The sequence below is a fragment of the Lonchura striata genome, chromosome 3 (assembly GCF_050655825.1).
Source record: "Lonchura striata isolate lonStrDom1 chromosome 3, ASM5065582v1, whole genome shotgun sequence".
Lineage (NCBI taxonomy): Eukaryota > Metazoa > Chordata > Aves > Passeriformes > Estrildidae > Lonchura > Lonchura striata.
In genome coordinates, this window is record NC_140705.1 from 39,994,493 (window position 1) to 40,007,904 (window position 13,412).

Below are 13,412 nucleotides of genomic sequence, written 5' to 3' on the forward strand. Positions count from 1 at the left end.
TTATAGAAATCATTTGTCCAAACCGAAGCAAGTATCTAGGTTCCCTGTAGAGAGAGAGGAGAGAAAAAGGAATCTTCTCTTCATCCAATTCATCTAAAATATGACGTATCAAAACATTTTTTGCAATCCATGTCTATCATATTACTAAATGCAGACTAATTCATGTGTCTGTGATTTTTTTTTTAAGAACTTTTGTAGCACTGATCTTCAACTACAAAATTGATATTGACTCTTCTTATTTATCCACACTAACTCTCCTCTTTGCTACAACTTGAAGCAATTTGCTGTCTCAGACTCAAATAGCCTGTACTCTCAGGTGTCCCACAAATCCTTTAAAAGCATACATTTGTAACTTCTCTACCATCAAGAAAATTTAAGCAATAGTTTGAACACATATCTTACCTCAAAGTAAGTAATCTAAGCATTTAACATTTCTGCTTATTTAAAAATTCAGAATTAGTATCTCTATTGCAAAATATATTACTCTGGAAGTTTTGTTTCCTGATGTGGAAACTTTATTCCTATTTACCACTTTATATTTCTTCCTTGCCTGTATAGCTGACGTACCCATTGAGAACAGGAGCATTTGTTTTATTTTGGGGCTCCGTCTGGATTACTTTTAATCCTAACTGCATCCAAACTAATTAACATTGTTCTACCATCTTCAGCTGCTCTCTTTTTACATGTCTACACATGAAATATTTGGTTTAACTTCCTAACTAGGCAAGACTGCAAGGAATTTTGAAATCTTTATATAAATAAATAACAGTGATAAAGTATTTATCACTGTTCTTACTGACTCAACGGGCTTTATCCAGTGAGTTCATTCTTCTACTCTCCCTGGGATGATTTTGCCTTCCCAATATTCCATTTTAGGCAATTGCATCCAGAACACAGTCCTGCAAACATGACCATTTAGCAATCTTTGGTGTAAAGCATTCAGTTTGCAAAACTAGCCAGATTTTTGATTACATAAATTTCTGTATGCCTAAAGCAATGTCTAAACCACCCTTTGCCTGAGAATACCCAACAGCAAATATTTTGGTGTTCCCTTCATGCAGTTCTAGTTGCTTTAAAATTCACGTTAAACTGATGTCATCTTCAAAACAGAAAACAAAAAGACAAAGGGTATGGAAAACATGTATAATTAACAGGGAAATTAACTTAATGCTAAGAGGCAACAAGTGCCTAATTGAGCATCCAAACAATCTCCTCATTTTTAGGTCTTTAGGGTTTTTTCCTTGTTAACTGACAGATGAGAAGTAATGATGATACTGATGAAAAAAAATAGTTATAAAACCTGAGGAAATCCCATGAATAAGCAAGAAATGGCCAAAAGACTGGCAAGCCTGGTTTCAGCAGCAATCAGAGAAGGATTATCTAAATTGATAAGCAACAAAAAAGGGAGAGAAAGACACCATCTGGCTTTACCCTTCCCACAGAAAGGTCAGACTCCTTTGCTTTGGAAATACCCAACCATGCACACACCAGCCCAAGACAAGCCCAGAGCGAGTCCTGAGAAGTAGGCGTGTCTAGGCAAGAAGCTTTCAAAGGTAAGGCATTTTTTTCTTCTTTATCTCCCATGGTTTAGGGCCAAATTTTGGCCCTAAAAGAAAAAAAAATTGTCCTCATAATAGTAGAGTCTGTAGAGCCTGGTGGTCCAGTCCCCTGGCAGTTGATATGCTGCTTCCCTAACCTATGAAGAGCGCAAGCACTCAGAGGAGGCAAATGTTTATGCATTGCAGGCAGAGTGCAGCAATGTTTCTAGTAAGGATAAATGTCATTTAAGATTTGAAGCAACATGGAATTTTCAAGCCATTCAAAACATTTGCACTGCCTACAAACCCCAAGTTTCTCATTCTTCAGAGAACCCTTCTTTGGTGAGTAATGATTTCGAAGCTGTTAAATCTTTACATTATCCCAACAACATGTCAATTAAGGGAGGCATTTTATACAGATTACAAAGATTTGTTGGAGGTGGCCACAGCTTTGTTAAAGCTGTTTTGTGGACATCTTCATAATTAATGGAAAAATCATTAGGAATTCAGTCTTTATTAACCCCTGTAGCTGCAGGGGCCCATTTCATCTTAATTGCATTCATTTGGCACTGGCAGTATTATACAGCATAATCACTAATAAATGATCTTTTAATTTGTACCAATCAAGAGAGCTTGCTTTCATGCCAATATTCCTGTTTCTTTGATGTTGACCTGTCTTGATTTTTGATCATTTGAACTTAGGATGATTTACTGGAAAATCAATATCAATACCAAATCTGCCGTATTCATACATCTGTGGTTAAGTTCAATTTGACTGTACTTTGATTGAAATAAGTAGTGCTTGATTATCCATTCAGATTTTATGAAATGATCAGGTTGGGAAATCTAGTCCTGTATTCTTATTCAAAGGCAAATAATTAGAAACTGTAGGAAAACTGCAGAGCTGGGACAGCATTTGAAGTAACACTTCAGATCCCACTAATTAACCAACTTTGTCTGTAATCTCCTAGAGGCCTCCACCAAGAGAGTAATATGCTATTACCCATTTAGCAATGCCAACAGGGGCTTTGGCTACAGTTGTTAATAAGAAAATCTGAGACGGTTTCTCTCATTATACCCCCTGTCAGCACTGTCTCTGCTGTATAAAATAGCCATCATTGTTCTGTTGGTCAGTTAACCAGAAACCAGACTACTGTAAAAAAATACTTTACAACTAATTGAAAATGACTGAAACATTCCCTTATCAACCAGTTGCTTTGTGTTATTTGTAGAAAATATAAATGTTAGTGAAGGAGGGCAAACACAAAGTTCAGTCTCTTTAATGAATACCCCCTGCATGAACTAGAATTACTGACTTAGCTAAAGAAAAAAAAAGCCCTTACAGCTATTACTTCAACCTCATGGTTATGAATTAAAGGAAAAAACACCCACATGATCTCTTTCCTAATATTATAGCACTTATTCCCTAAGTACTGAATTAATTTATTGAGAATTTACAAGTAAATCTGTTTAATTACTATGAGCAATACGGGTCTTGTCTAAACTCTTACTGAGCTGTTACATTGTGATACAGCTCTACTACTGGCTGTGAAATAAATAAATAAATAAATTATGTACTGCATTCTGAGGTGGGAGGGAATGAGCTGGACCACTGCAGCTGCGTCATGGGAGGGATTGTAAAGGCTCCTCCTGTTCCTGGGTCATTGCCTTGACCCTCACTGTTTTGCTTGCAGAAGTTTTGATGACTGACCTCCTTCCTTAAGTCTTTGGGCAACCAGGTCTGAAACAATCCCCAGCTGCCACAGGGAGATGAAGCTGGGAGTGTGTGTGTATATATATGTGTGTGTGTGTGTGTGTGTGTGTGTTCGTGTGTGTGCACATGCAAGGTAGATGACATTTCATTTTACCTCATTCCAATTTTCGGTACAAATATTATAAATCCATGAAATGCATAAGCAACATTAAAAAATTGATCTCAAGTTGTTGAGATACATACATGAGGGAAGTAAATGAAAAACTTTTAACACTGTCAGGCAGTGGCATTGCACAGAAGACTTTCCAGGTTTGGGGGACAGAGAGGAATGCAGAAAACACTTTAATGTGAAACTGCAAGCATGAAATTGCTTCCATTAAGCTTGACTTCCTGATTATTGTGTAACATTATCAAAAGGCACACTTAAGGCTGTTTTGATACCCTAAGTGTACATTACCATTTCTAAACAAATTTAAAATTAATAATGACTGCCCTTGATGTATAATGCCTGATAGTTACTGTGGTTTGGAGGGGTTTTTACAGCAGTTCTGTGAAGTCATCTGTCCTAAACAATGGATCAGTAGTCTCACCTTCAAAATTGTTATACTACAGCTACTTATTTGGGAATTTTGACAGAAGAATATTTATAATAGCAGCAATTCAGCTTTTGCTGCTGCTGAAATGGTTGCCTACCTCCACAAAGTTTTACATATAGGTTCCAGAAAAACTGCTTGCCTTAGGTCTGTAGAGGAAGACAGTATTCACTCCAATAATTAATTAGTCACATAGATATAAACACAACAAATTTATTAAACCACAATAACTGGGGGCAGGGGGAGGGGAGAAGTGAAATCACCTTTATCAATAAATACTGTAGCTCATAATTACTTACATCAGTTTGGGCAGTTTTTCAGATTCCTAACTCAAGTATTTCTATCTTTTCTACAGACACCTCTGATTTCCCTTTAAGTGTGGGGTGGACAGCAGATTTTTCATTTTATGGCCATGCCTTTTAAAAGTTCAAACAACAGCCTCTAATTTAGTCTGTTTATGCACTAATCTTAGTCCAGCTACTTATATTCATCTTGTTTGGACTCTGAAGAATTGTTTTCTTCAATTGACCCCTCTGTGTCTAAGTCATAGCTTATCACTCTTCTGTTGTTCAGTGTTCACCTCAGTGAAAATCCCAGACTCTTGCTAATATTTTAATAGTATGGATGTAAAAATCTTTCCTTGTTTGCTGACAATCTTTTGGATAAACAGTAACACATAGAATATGTCACCACATATTTTATACTGTCAAATAAACTCTCATGGCAAGTCTCATGCAGAGTTTGCTTGTTTATTATGACATGCATTGCCATGTGATTGAACATATTTTATTCTGATTAAGACTATTAATGGTTTCCTTGAGACTTTTTTCCAGCATTGAATATACACACAAAACATTCCATTGAAATCTTTGCTTGTCTTATCAGAGAAGTCTTTAATATCTCCTCTTAAAAAAGCGTATGAAATACATTCACTTTTATGGTCACTCAAGAGAATAAGAAATATCTGTCCTAAAGAATCATATGCAACTTATTGTTTAGATCTACATATAATTTTGCTTGATTTGTTTCCAAAGTTCTTTCTGGAAAAGCATAACAAAGATTCAAGATAGAATTTGAAAAACTGAATGAAAAAGAATGTCTTCCATGCCATTCTCTGCATTAAGTTTATATTTAGCTTTCATCAAGCTTGCAGCTTCATAATTCTCATCCCTAAAAGTTATTTTGAGTAAATAAGACCAATGAAGGTTTATGAACTCTAAAACTATTTTCAAGTTGTATTTAATTGTAATGAGATGGAAAGATGAGCAGAGTGATTTTATTCACCAGCACCTGCCTCTACTACTTAACTGAAGAACAGACACTGCACATCCCATCAGAAAAACTTCAATCTTTTTGCCTCAAATCCTAGCTGGCCATGCCAATTTTTTGCACATTTATTATTCTCATCATGGATGAGTATTTATATCTGTTCTGAATTTGTTCTCCTTTAATTTCCATTTATGTTCCTCTTGTCCTAGCCTCTTGTGTTGGTCTGAAAATAGGAGCTCATGTTGACATTATCTGTTCCATTTAAAATTTTAAATACTTCAATTAAATCACCTCTTAAGTGATTTTTCTTTCTAGACTTCATAGATTTAGATGTTCAGCTTGTCCTTAGAACTTATGCCTTCAACCTTGCCACCTTTTCAAGAACAGCAATATCACATCTATAATACATATCAAAGGTAACACTGAGTGTTGTCTCTAACATTCTTAAAGTTATCTATTCTGCTGTCCTGGCTGAATGTCCTAGATGAACTTTGGAATCACTTTTAAAAGGGTCTTGTCAAAGTCAACTGCATTACTTACATTCTATTCACCTTTAAATGTGCTTTATATTTATGATACCAGTGCTCAGCAATTTACTTTTTTTAACATTAGTTCTTATAATCATGTAAATAGGCATTTAGTGGATGGAGAAAAAAATTAAAATTTAACTTTAATGTTATTCATTACTGTTTATTCTCTATATTTGGAATAACCTTTCTTAATGTGCTGTGTTCTTATAGAAATCTACCAATTTCTAATTAGTGGTTTTTAAACTCATAGTTACACATCTATGCTATTTCCAAATCAGATACAAGTCCCCCAGTAAAATACCACTATGGGCACATTTTCAGATTTTATAACAAATATTTATGCAGAACGTAATTTGTAAAAGTACTGTAATAAATTACAGGTCTTATTACAGAGAGCTACTTCCATTTCAGTATCTAACCAGCAGAGGACTGCCTAATTTCCATAATGTAGAAAAATTCAGAAAGATCATGGAGGTAGTCCGAGGACAACAACTCATCTGTGGAGAAAGTGTCAAATAGAAGGTAACTCAAGTGCAGACTCCTTTCTTTGGTGTGCTGTAACTACAAACATTCCCTTACGTGCTTCTATCTTCTGTTCATGCCCCACCCTGTGTTGATACCAGGGTTTGCCCTACCCAGGTGCAGCGCATTTGGTCACAGTAAACTCCATGACATTCCCACAGGCCCACTCCTCATCAGCTGTGTCTACCACAACACTCAGCTTGGTGCCACCACCAAGTTTCTGAGGCTGCACTCAATCCCTTCATCTCTACCATTAATGAAGGAAGATATTTAATAATACAGGTCCCAGTATGGACTCTGGAAGGATATTACTCATCACTGATGCCCACTAGGATTCTGAGTCATTGACCACTACCCTCTGGATGTGACCATCCAACCACTTTCCTATCCAACACTTCACTCATAAATCCATCTCTTCCCACGTTAGACAGAAGAATGTTGTTGAAGACCACATCAGAGGCTTTACAGAAGTCCAGATAAATGTCTGTAACTATTCCTTTCTCCATTGATGCAGTATCACAGAAGACCACTGGATTGGTCAGGCAGGATTTGCCCTTCATGAACCCATGCTGACTGTCTCAAATCACCTCCCTGTTCTCCATGTGCCTTGGCTTCTAGGAGGATCTGTTCCATTAACTTCCCAGGCAAAGTGGAGAGGCTGGCAGGAAAGTAGTTCCCAGGTTCACCCTTTGTAAAGATGAGTATGTTTTCTCTGCTCCTATCACATGGAACTTTCACTAGGCTGCCATGACTTTTCAAGTATCATGGAGAGTGGCTTGGCAACTACATCAGCCAATATTCCTTTCAAGGGCGATGTTCCAGCTCCTTTGTTGCCCTCCACTGGACTCACTGCAGTACTTCTATGTCTCTCTTGCCCTGAGAAGCTCAGAACTGGACATAATGTTCCAGATGCAGCCTCACTAGGGCTGTGTGGAGGGGTAGAATCATCTTCCTTGACCTTCTTGCAATGTTCTTGCTAAAGCACCTTAGGACACCATTGGCCTTATTGGCCACAAGGACACACTGCTGGCTCCTGGACAGCTTGTTGTCTACCAGGACCCCCAGGTCCTTCTCCATAGAGCTGCTTTCCAGCAGTCTGTACTAGTGCATGGAGTTATTCCTCCCCAGGTGCAAGACCTTGGATTTCCCTTTGTTGAATTTCAGACAGTTTTTCTCTGTCCATTTTTAATCTGTCCATGTCTGAATCATGGAATCATTTACGTTGGAAAAGACCCTTAAGGCCATCAAGTCCAACCATTAACTCAGCTCAGCCAAGTCTACCACCCTAAACCACATCCCTAAGCGCACAGCCCTGGCAGCACGGCAGCCCCATCAGCTGAGACACACAGCTCATTAGCGCAGATGGAATGCCTGGCTAGCCTTTGACCATTTCCTGGAGCTCAGACGGTTTCTTTGGAAAGTTTTACTGTGCTTCACAGATATACCACTTGCTGAGACCTAGCATGAGACCCGCTGCAGAGTGCTGCACTGGGCAATGTAGGCACATGTCTGATTCTTAGATGCAGTCACAGCATGGGTAAAACAGAGTCTGAGCTGGAGCAAAAAGGCTCAGGGACCTTCACTCACCCTTGGTAAACATCCAATCTACATCCCAGCTTAGAGGAGCCCTGAATATCAGTAATTTGTCCCTGGCTGACTTGAGTCAGTTGGTAACTGAATCTGGTAGCCTCCCTTTCACAACATTCTGTTTCCTCCATAAGCTGCTGGAGGCACAGCACAGAGACAGCCACAAAGTTCCAACACCACAAATTCTCTATGTAAAAGCAAAAGATTCGGTTTCTCAGCCTTAAGTGTTTCGATAAAATAGATTGAATAGAGGGCAGAATGTGTTCCTAAAACACGTGGTTATTTCCACATCATTTGAACTAAATATGGACGCAGACAGATTTACATGAGAGTGAATTTTAAAAGGGATAAAATGTTCAGAAAAGAAAATGTTGTTGTCATATAGTTCCACTGCCTACAAAACAGCTGAGAGATTTTGTTTTGTGTTTCTCCTGTGACACATTGCAAGACACAGCAAATGTACTTGATTCGTTTAAAAGTTGCAAAAGTGTGATTTGGAAGTATCTTTTAAAACTCTTTTTAAAAAAAGGGGATCCCATCTCACAACTAGCCTTCACAGTGTGCTCTTGGGCACCTTTTTTGGAATTGTGCTGTCACTGCATTTGATTTGCTGTCTGCATGTGATGTTATGTGCCATATTGTCACAACTTAGAAAGAAGCAGTAAATTGAAGTCGAGTCCTCATTGGAATGAAACTCTCATTTTAAGGAGAAATTCAGATCTATTCAGTTTGACCTTGGAACTTGAATTAAATCTTTAGAAACTCAACTTTCTCAAGGGAAGTATGAGTTTTGTATGAGACTGGATATATTAAAAACTTGTACAGCTCTGGTATAGTGCACGTGCCGGGATGGTTAATTTTTAATTTAGGGGACAATGAGAAAATCAAAGGGTTTCACCTGAACTAATTTTCACAGAGCTAATTTGTTATACTCAAAGTTGGTTTATAAGCATTTAACAATCCATTAAAAGCAGTATTAAAACTCAGTTTTGATTTTTACTGAAACATTTTTGAATGTTTAACCTTATTTCTGAATGGATTTTTTATAGTTTGGGGTGGTATCATAAAAATGCACATAAGTCTAGGCTGGATTCCAATTTTGTATTGTAATAAGCAGAATTTTATGTATGGGTCTGTATGCACATTCAACAAATCATTCAGAAAGAAAAATCAAGTGGATGTGGTTATTGAAGATGAGGATGGCATTTACCTGCTTGAAATTTGATGCATATAATACATAAAGAGTTGTCCTTGCTTCAGTCATAAAACCAATCCATTTAGATTGTCACATCAGGGAGCTGGGCACAATAGGTTTCTGCAAGACTAGAGCATGTCACCGCCTCAGTGTAGCTGAGCAGCAGTCACAGTGGAAAGCAAAGCCAGGACACTTGCTCCTGTCCTACCTGCAACAGGGTGCTAAATCCTCTCTAAGGACTGGGAAAGCACTTGCCCTGCTCCTGCAAAGAGAGGAAAACCCTGAGATTTCTACCATGACCAAATGTTTCTCTCCTGCTCTCTATCATTGCTGAGTAGATGCTGACTTATCTTCATTAAATCTGCATGCAGCAAATCAATAAGAAGTTGGGGTGCTTGTTTATAGAAGTATCAGAATCATTTTGGCGTGCTGGTAACATGTTGATGACTCATTTTAGCATGAATTCAGGAGTTGCCAGGAAATATCACTAAGGATATATAAGTCTGGTTAATGCAGAAATTATAGGTACACTGCAACCCATGTGTCAGAGTAAAAGAGAAGGAAAATAAAAATCTCCCAGTGCTTACAATTCCTTGAATTGTAGTAAGACATGGGGTTTTAGGCTTAACTGCATTTTATACCTGTGCTTTTCTAGAGGAAAAAAATGGACCAGTGTATTTTTCTCACAGTAAGGAATGTGGAAGTTTTACCCCAGAAGTTCCTCCAATGCTCTAAAGTAGCAGATATACCATTTGTAATGTGTGATGCTCTGTGAATGCTGCATTTTTGTGCCCTGGCGTGTAGGAATATGACAAGGAGAGGAGTACCCACAAGGAATGAGGAGGTGGAACAAGATGGAAGTGGATGTGTTTGGTGCAGGATGCACAGTACATGGTTTAAAAAGCTGGAATAAGTCACACGGTATGGCTAGCCTGGGAAAACACTTCCTAGCAGCATTTTGTCAGGCACTTTCTCTTTTTTTTTCTTTGGGCATAATGCAAGGTAGATTATGGATTTCTCTGCTAATTTGCAGAAAACCACTCTTTTCACCAGCATCAGTGGCCATAGCTCATCAGCTCCATAATTCATAGAAACATAAAATGGTTTAGGATAGAAACTACCTTAAATATTATCTAGTTCCACCCCCCTGCCATGGGCAGGGACACCTTCCACTAGACCAGGTTGCTCAAAGCCCTACCCAGTCTGGCCTCTAATCCCCCTCCAGGCATGGGGAGTCCACAGCATCTCTGGGCAAAATGTTCCATTGCATCGCCACCCTTTCAGTGACAAATTCCTTCCTAACAGCATAATTCAAACCTTCTTCTCACATTATTTCCTCTCCTGAGCATGGAAGGAGTTCAGCATTGGCAGCCCCTCTCCCTTGGATGTTCAAGACCATCTGTGCATGCTAATTGCAGTAGTGACTTTCCTATGAGGATTTTCCAACAGGCTCAAAGATAAAGCATCAGAAGGGTGATACTGAACGAAGGACCTATGTGCTGAAGTCTCTGAATACCCTCTAACTAAGCTCCTCCTGAGTTGTTTCCCTCTTACTGGAATGGTAGTATATACACAAATGTGCAACCTAAAGTATGTGTAGTACCCTGAAACAAAGGAATTACTGTTTGAGACTTTGGAAGTTCACAATAATAGCCACAAGACTCAAGTATTTCTAAAGGTCAACAGAACTCCAGTAATTTATGCAACTCTCTTCTGAGAAGTTATTATTATATGATCATTTTCATATGTAATTACCTTTTTCCTTTTTGCTGATTCACCTCTTAAACCCTTCATGCATATGACTGAGAAGTTTCACCTTGCATATAGGGGTGAAGAAAAGATACAATCAAACTATATATCTGATCTATAAGTCTGATCTTTTAGCCAATAGAGGCAGTTTCTGATCTTTGTCACTTGCAGATGGAGACGGAAAATTCATTGAAACAACCAGTGATTTTTTTTTGACAGGAGAAAAGTCAGAAGGGGGTGGGGTAGGACACTGAGACTAGGAGCCTTTGTTCAGTGAAACAAATGTTAACACCAGAATACAGATAAAACTTTATGTATTATTAAAGAATACATTTTGCTGTTGGAAAAATGCAATGCAACCTGGAATCATTTATTCAAACTGTTAATTCTTTTCATGTTGTCACATTACAAAAAGTCTTGGTGTGTCTTGTGACTGAAAATATAAAACACTATGGTAAAGGCAACTAATGAGAAGGACTATATTTTCTTTAGCCTTAACTCGAATTCAGAAAGACATTACGAAAAAAAAAAAAAAAGCAAAAGGAAAAAAGCCCCACGTAAATTGTTGGGAAAGGAGAAGGGAAAAAAAGCAAAGATATTCTGATAGGTCATTTTTTTTTTTTTCAATACATGAGCATTTAGTCTACAGTAATCTACCAGGACTGTCAAATTTGATTGAAAGATAATGCAAGATTTTTTTTCTTGACACAATTTATAGCATGTATCCATTAGGAATAATTATGGTTGCATGATTTTGCTAGCTGTTATCTCTACAAGTGTTACTAATGGTTTTATCAATTACTCCCTGTCCAATAACTGCATGGTTGTAACCTAATTTAAAGACACTCTATCACTAGACTGATTTGTGTAGTTGTAAATGACAGCATTTGAGACACCAGCCAAACGACTCACTTCAGTGACTTAGTTAGTCTCTAATAATTAACAATTAGTAGGTACCTAGGAAAAGCTCAAGAGACTAGAGCTCCCATGTTTCTCTTTCTTATCTAAATACAAGAAGTTACCAAGGCAATCTCCTGTAAACATAAACCTTTAAAAAAATTCTCCTTCTGCGACTGGTAAAAAATGTGCTTTAATAAATGTGAAGAGTTGAGGAATAAAACAGAACCAAACTTTGGGATCCATGGTTGTAAGATATAGTGACAACCTAAGGAGGAGATACAGGATTATACTTTGAGGTTTTGCTGTTAGTGCTATAGTTCAAAAGCAAAGCCAGTGTGCTAAAAGGGGAATAGTATTGGCAAAATTGTGCTATTTCCTTGAACTTTAGAGAAAAAATGCTGGATGTGCAGAAAGAAGCACTTCATTACAGATCATTAGTGAGGTTTTATGTACAGCTCAAAAAGGTATTGCCTGCTCAGAACAGACTGGAAAGAAGTCTATTTTAAATGAGTGTAAAAGATGGTATTCCTCCAAGGATGTTATCTCTGAGGATTTTAAAGAAATTTTCCATTAAAAAATCTCTCTTCTTAAATAAGACTTTGAACTTTAAGTTTAAAGCAGGATCCTGTACTCTGCAAGAAACTATTTCTACGTAAGCACAAAGATATTTAAAATAACAGTGAGTGTACAGGGGTTGAGGTTTTTACAGCGCACGGTCCTTTGCACAGTCCATTAGTGTATATGAATCTAGCTTGATGGGCAAAATTGCCCAGAATAATTCATCATTTGGGTTATTGTGTCAGATCTTAGTACATCATCTCTTTCAGACTATCCAAGATCCCAACATAACAATCTTTCCCTAGAAGCCTTGAGGGTTGTATGTTTATAAAATGCTGCACTTTACCCACTCAACAGTCTGATGACATTTTCAGGCTTACATGCAAAACCAATATCTGCTCTGAAGCTTGCACATTCTTCGTAGGAACACAGGAGCTGCCACACTGGATTAGATCAGTGATCCATCTAGTGTGGTTCCTGTCTCTGACAGATGCCAAATCCCAGCTGCTTTAGAGGAAGGTGTGAGAAACCTCATCAGAAAATCTCTGGAAGCACCTGCCTGTAAAGGGAGCTGCTTCTTAAACCCTTAGTAAGTGACTGGTTTATGCCCTAAAGCATGGCTGCATATATGCTTTCAAAATTACAGGGTTTTTGTTATAATTACAGAAGCTGTCAGTATCCGTATAATATTTGTATTATATTCTTGATCTCAAAGCTGTGTCTAGATTCCACAGCACAGTCCCACTTGCTTGATCATTATCCAGGTTGAGGGCTGACCCAGACAGGCTGTAGTTTGCTTTTAAGCAATGCAGTCAAGTTTCTTTCTCCTGGGATCCAAGTCCTGCCCAGAGATGGGGGAGATAAAGAATATCTAGCTCCCAACCTGACATGGGCTCTCAGATCACACCGTTTAAAATAGTCACAGAAACCAAACTGCCATTAATTAATTCAGTTGGGTTGGTTTGGACATTTTTTAAATCTCTGCATTTGAACTCTCTTACTTTTTAATTGACCCCATGTTTTGAATTCATAGACACAGTAAGCATCCAGCCTCCTTTTTTCCTACTAAATATTTTTTATCTTTATTGTTCTTACCATTTTCTGGTTTTCACCCACAGCCTAAAACAAGAAATTTCCCTTATCTTTTCTTTTTTCTTTTCTTAACTTATATTCATCAATCTAAGCATTTTATTGCTGTTTTGGAAGCTCCTTATTTTCTGAGATGCACTACATAGTATGCTGAGTGTAGCCTTCATT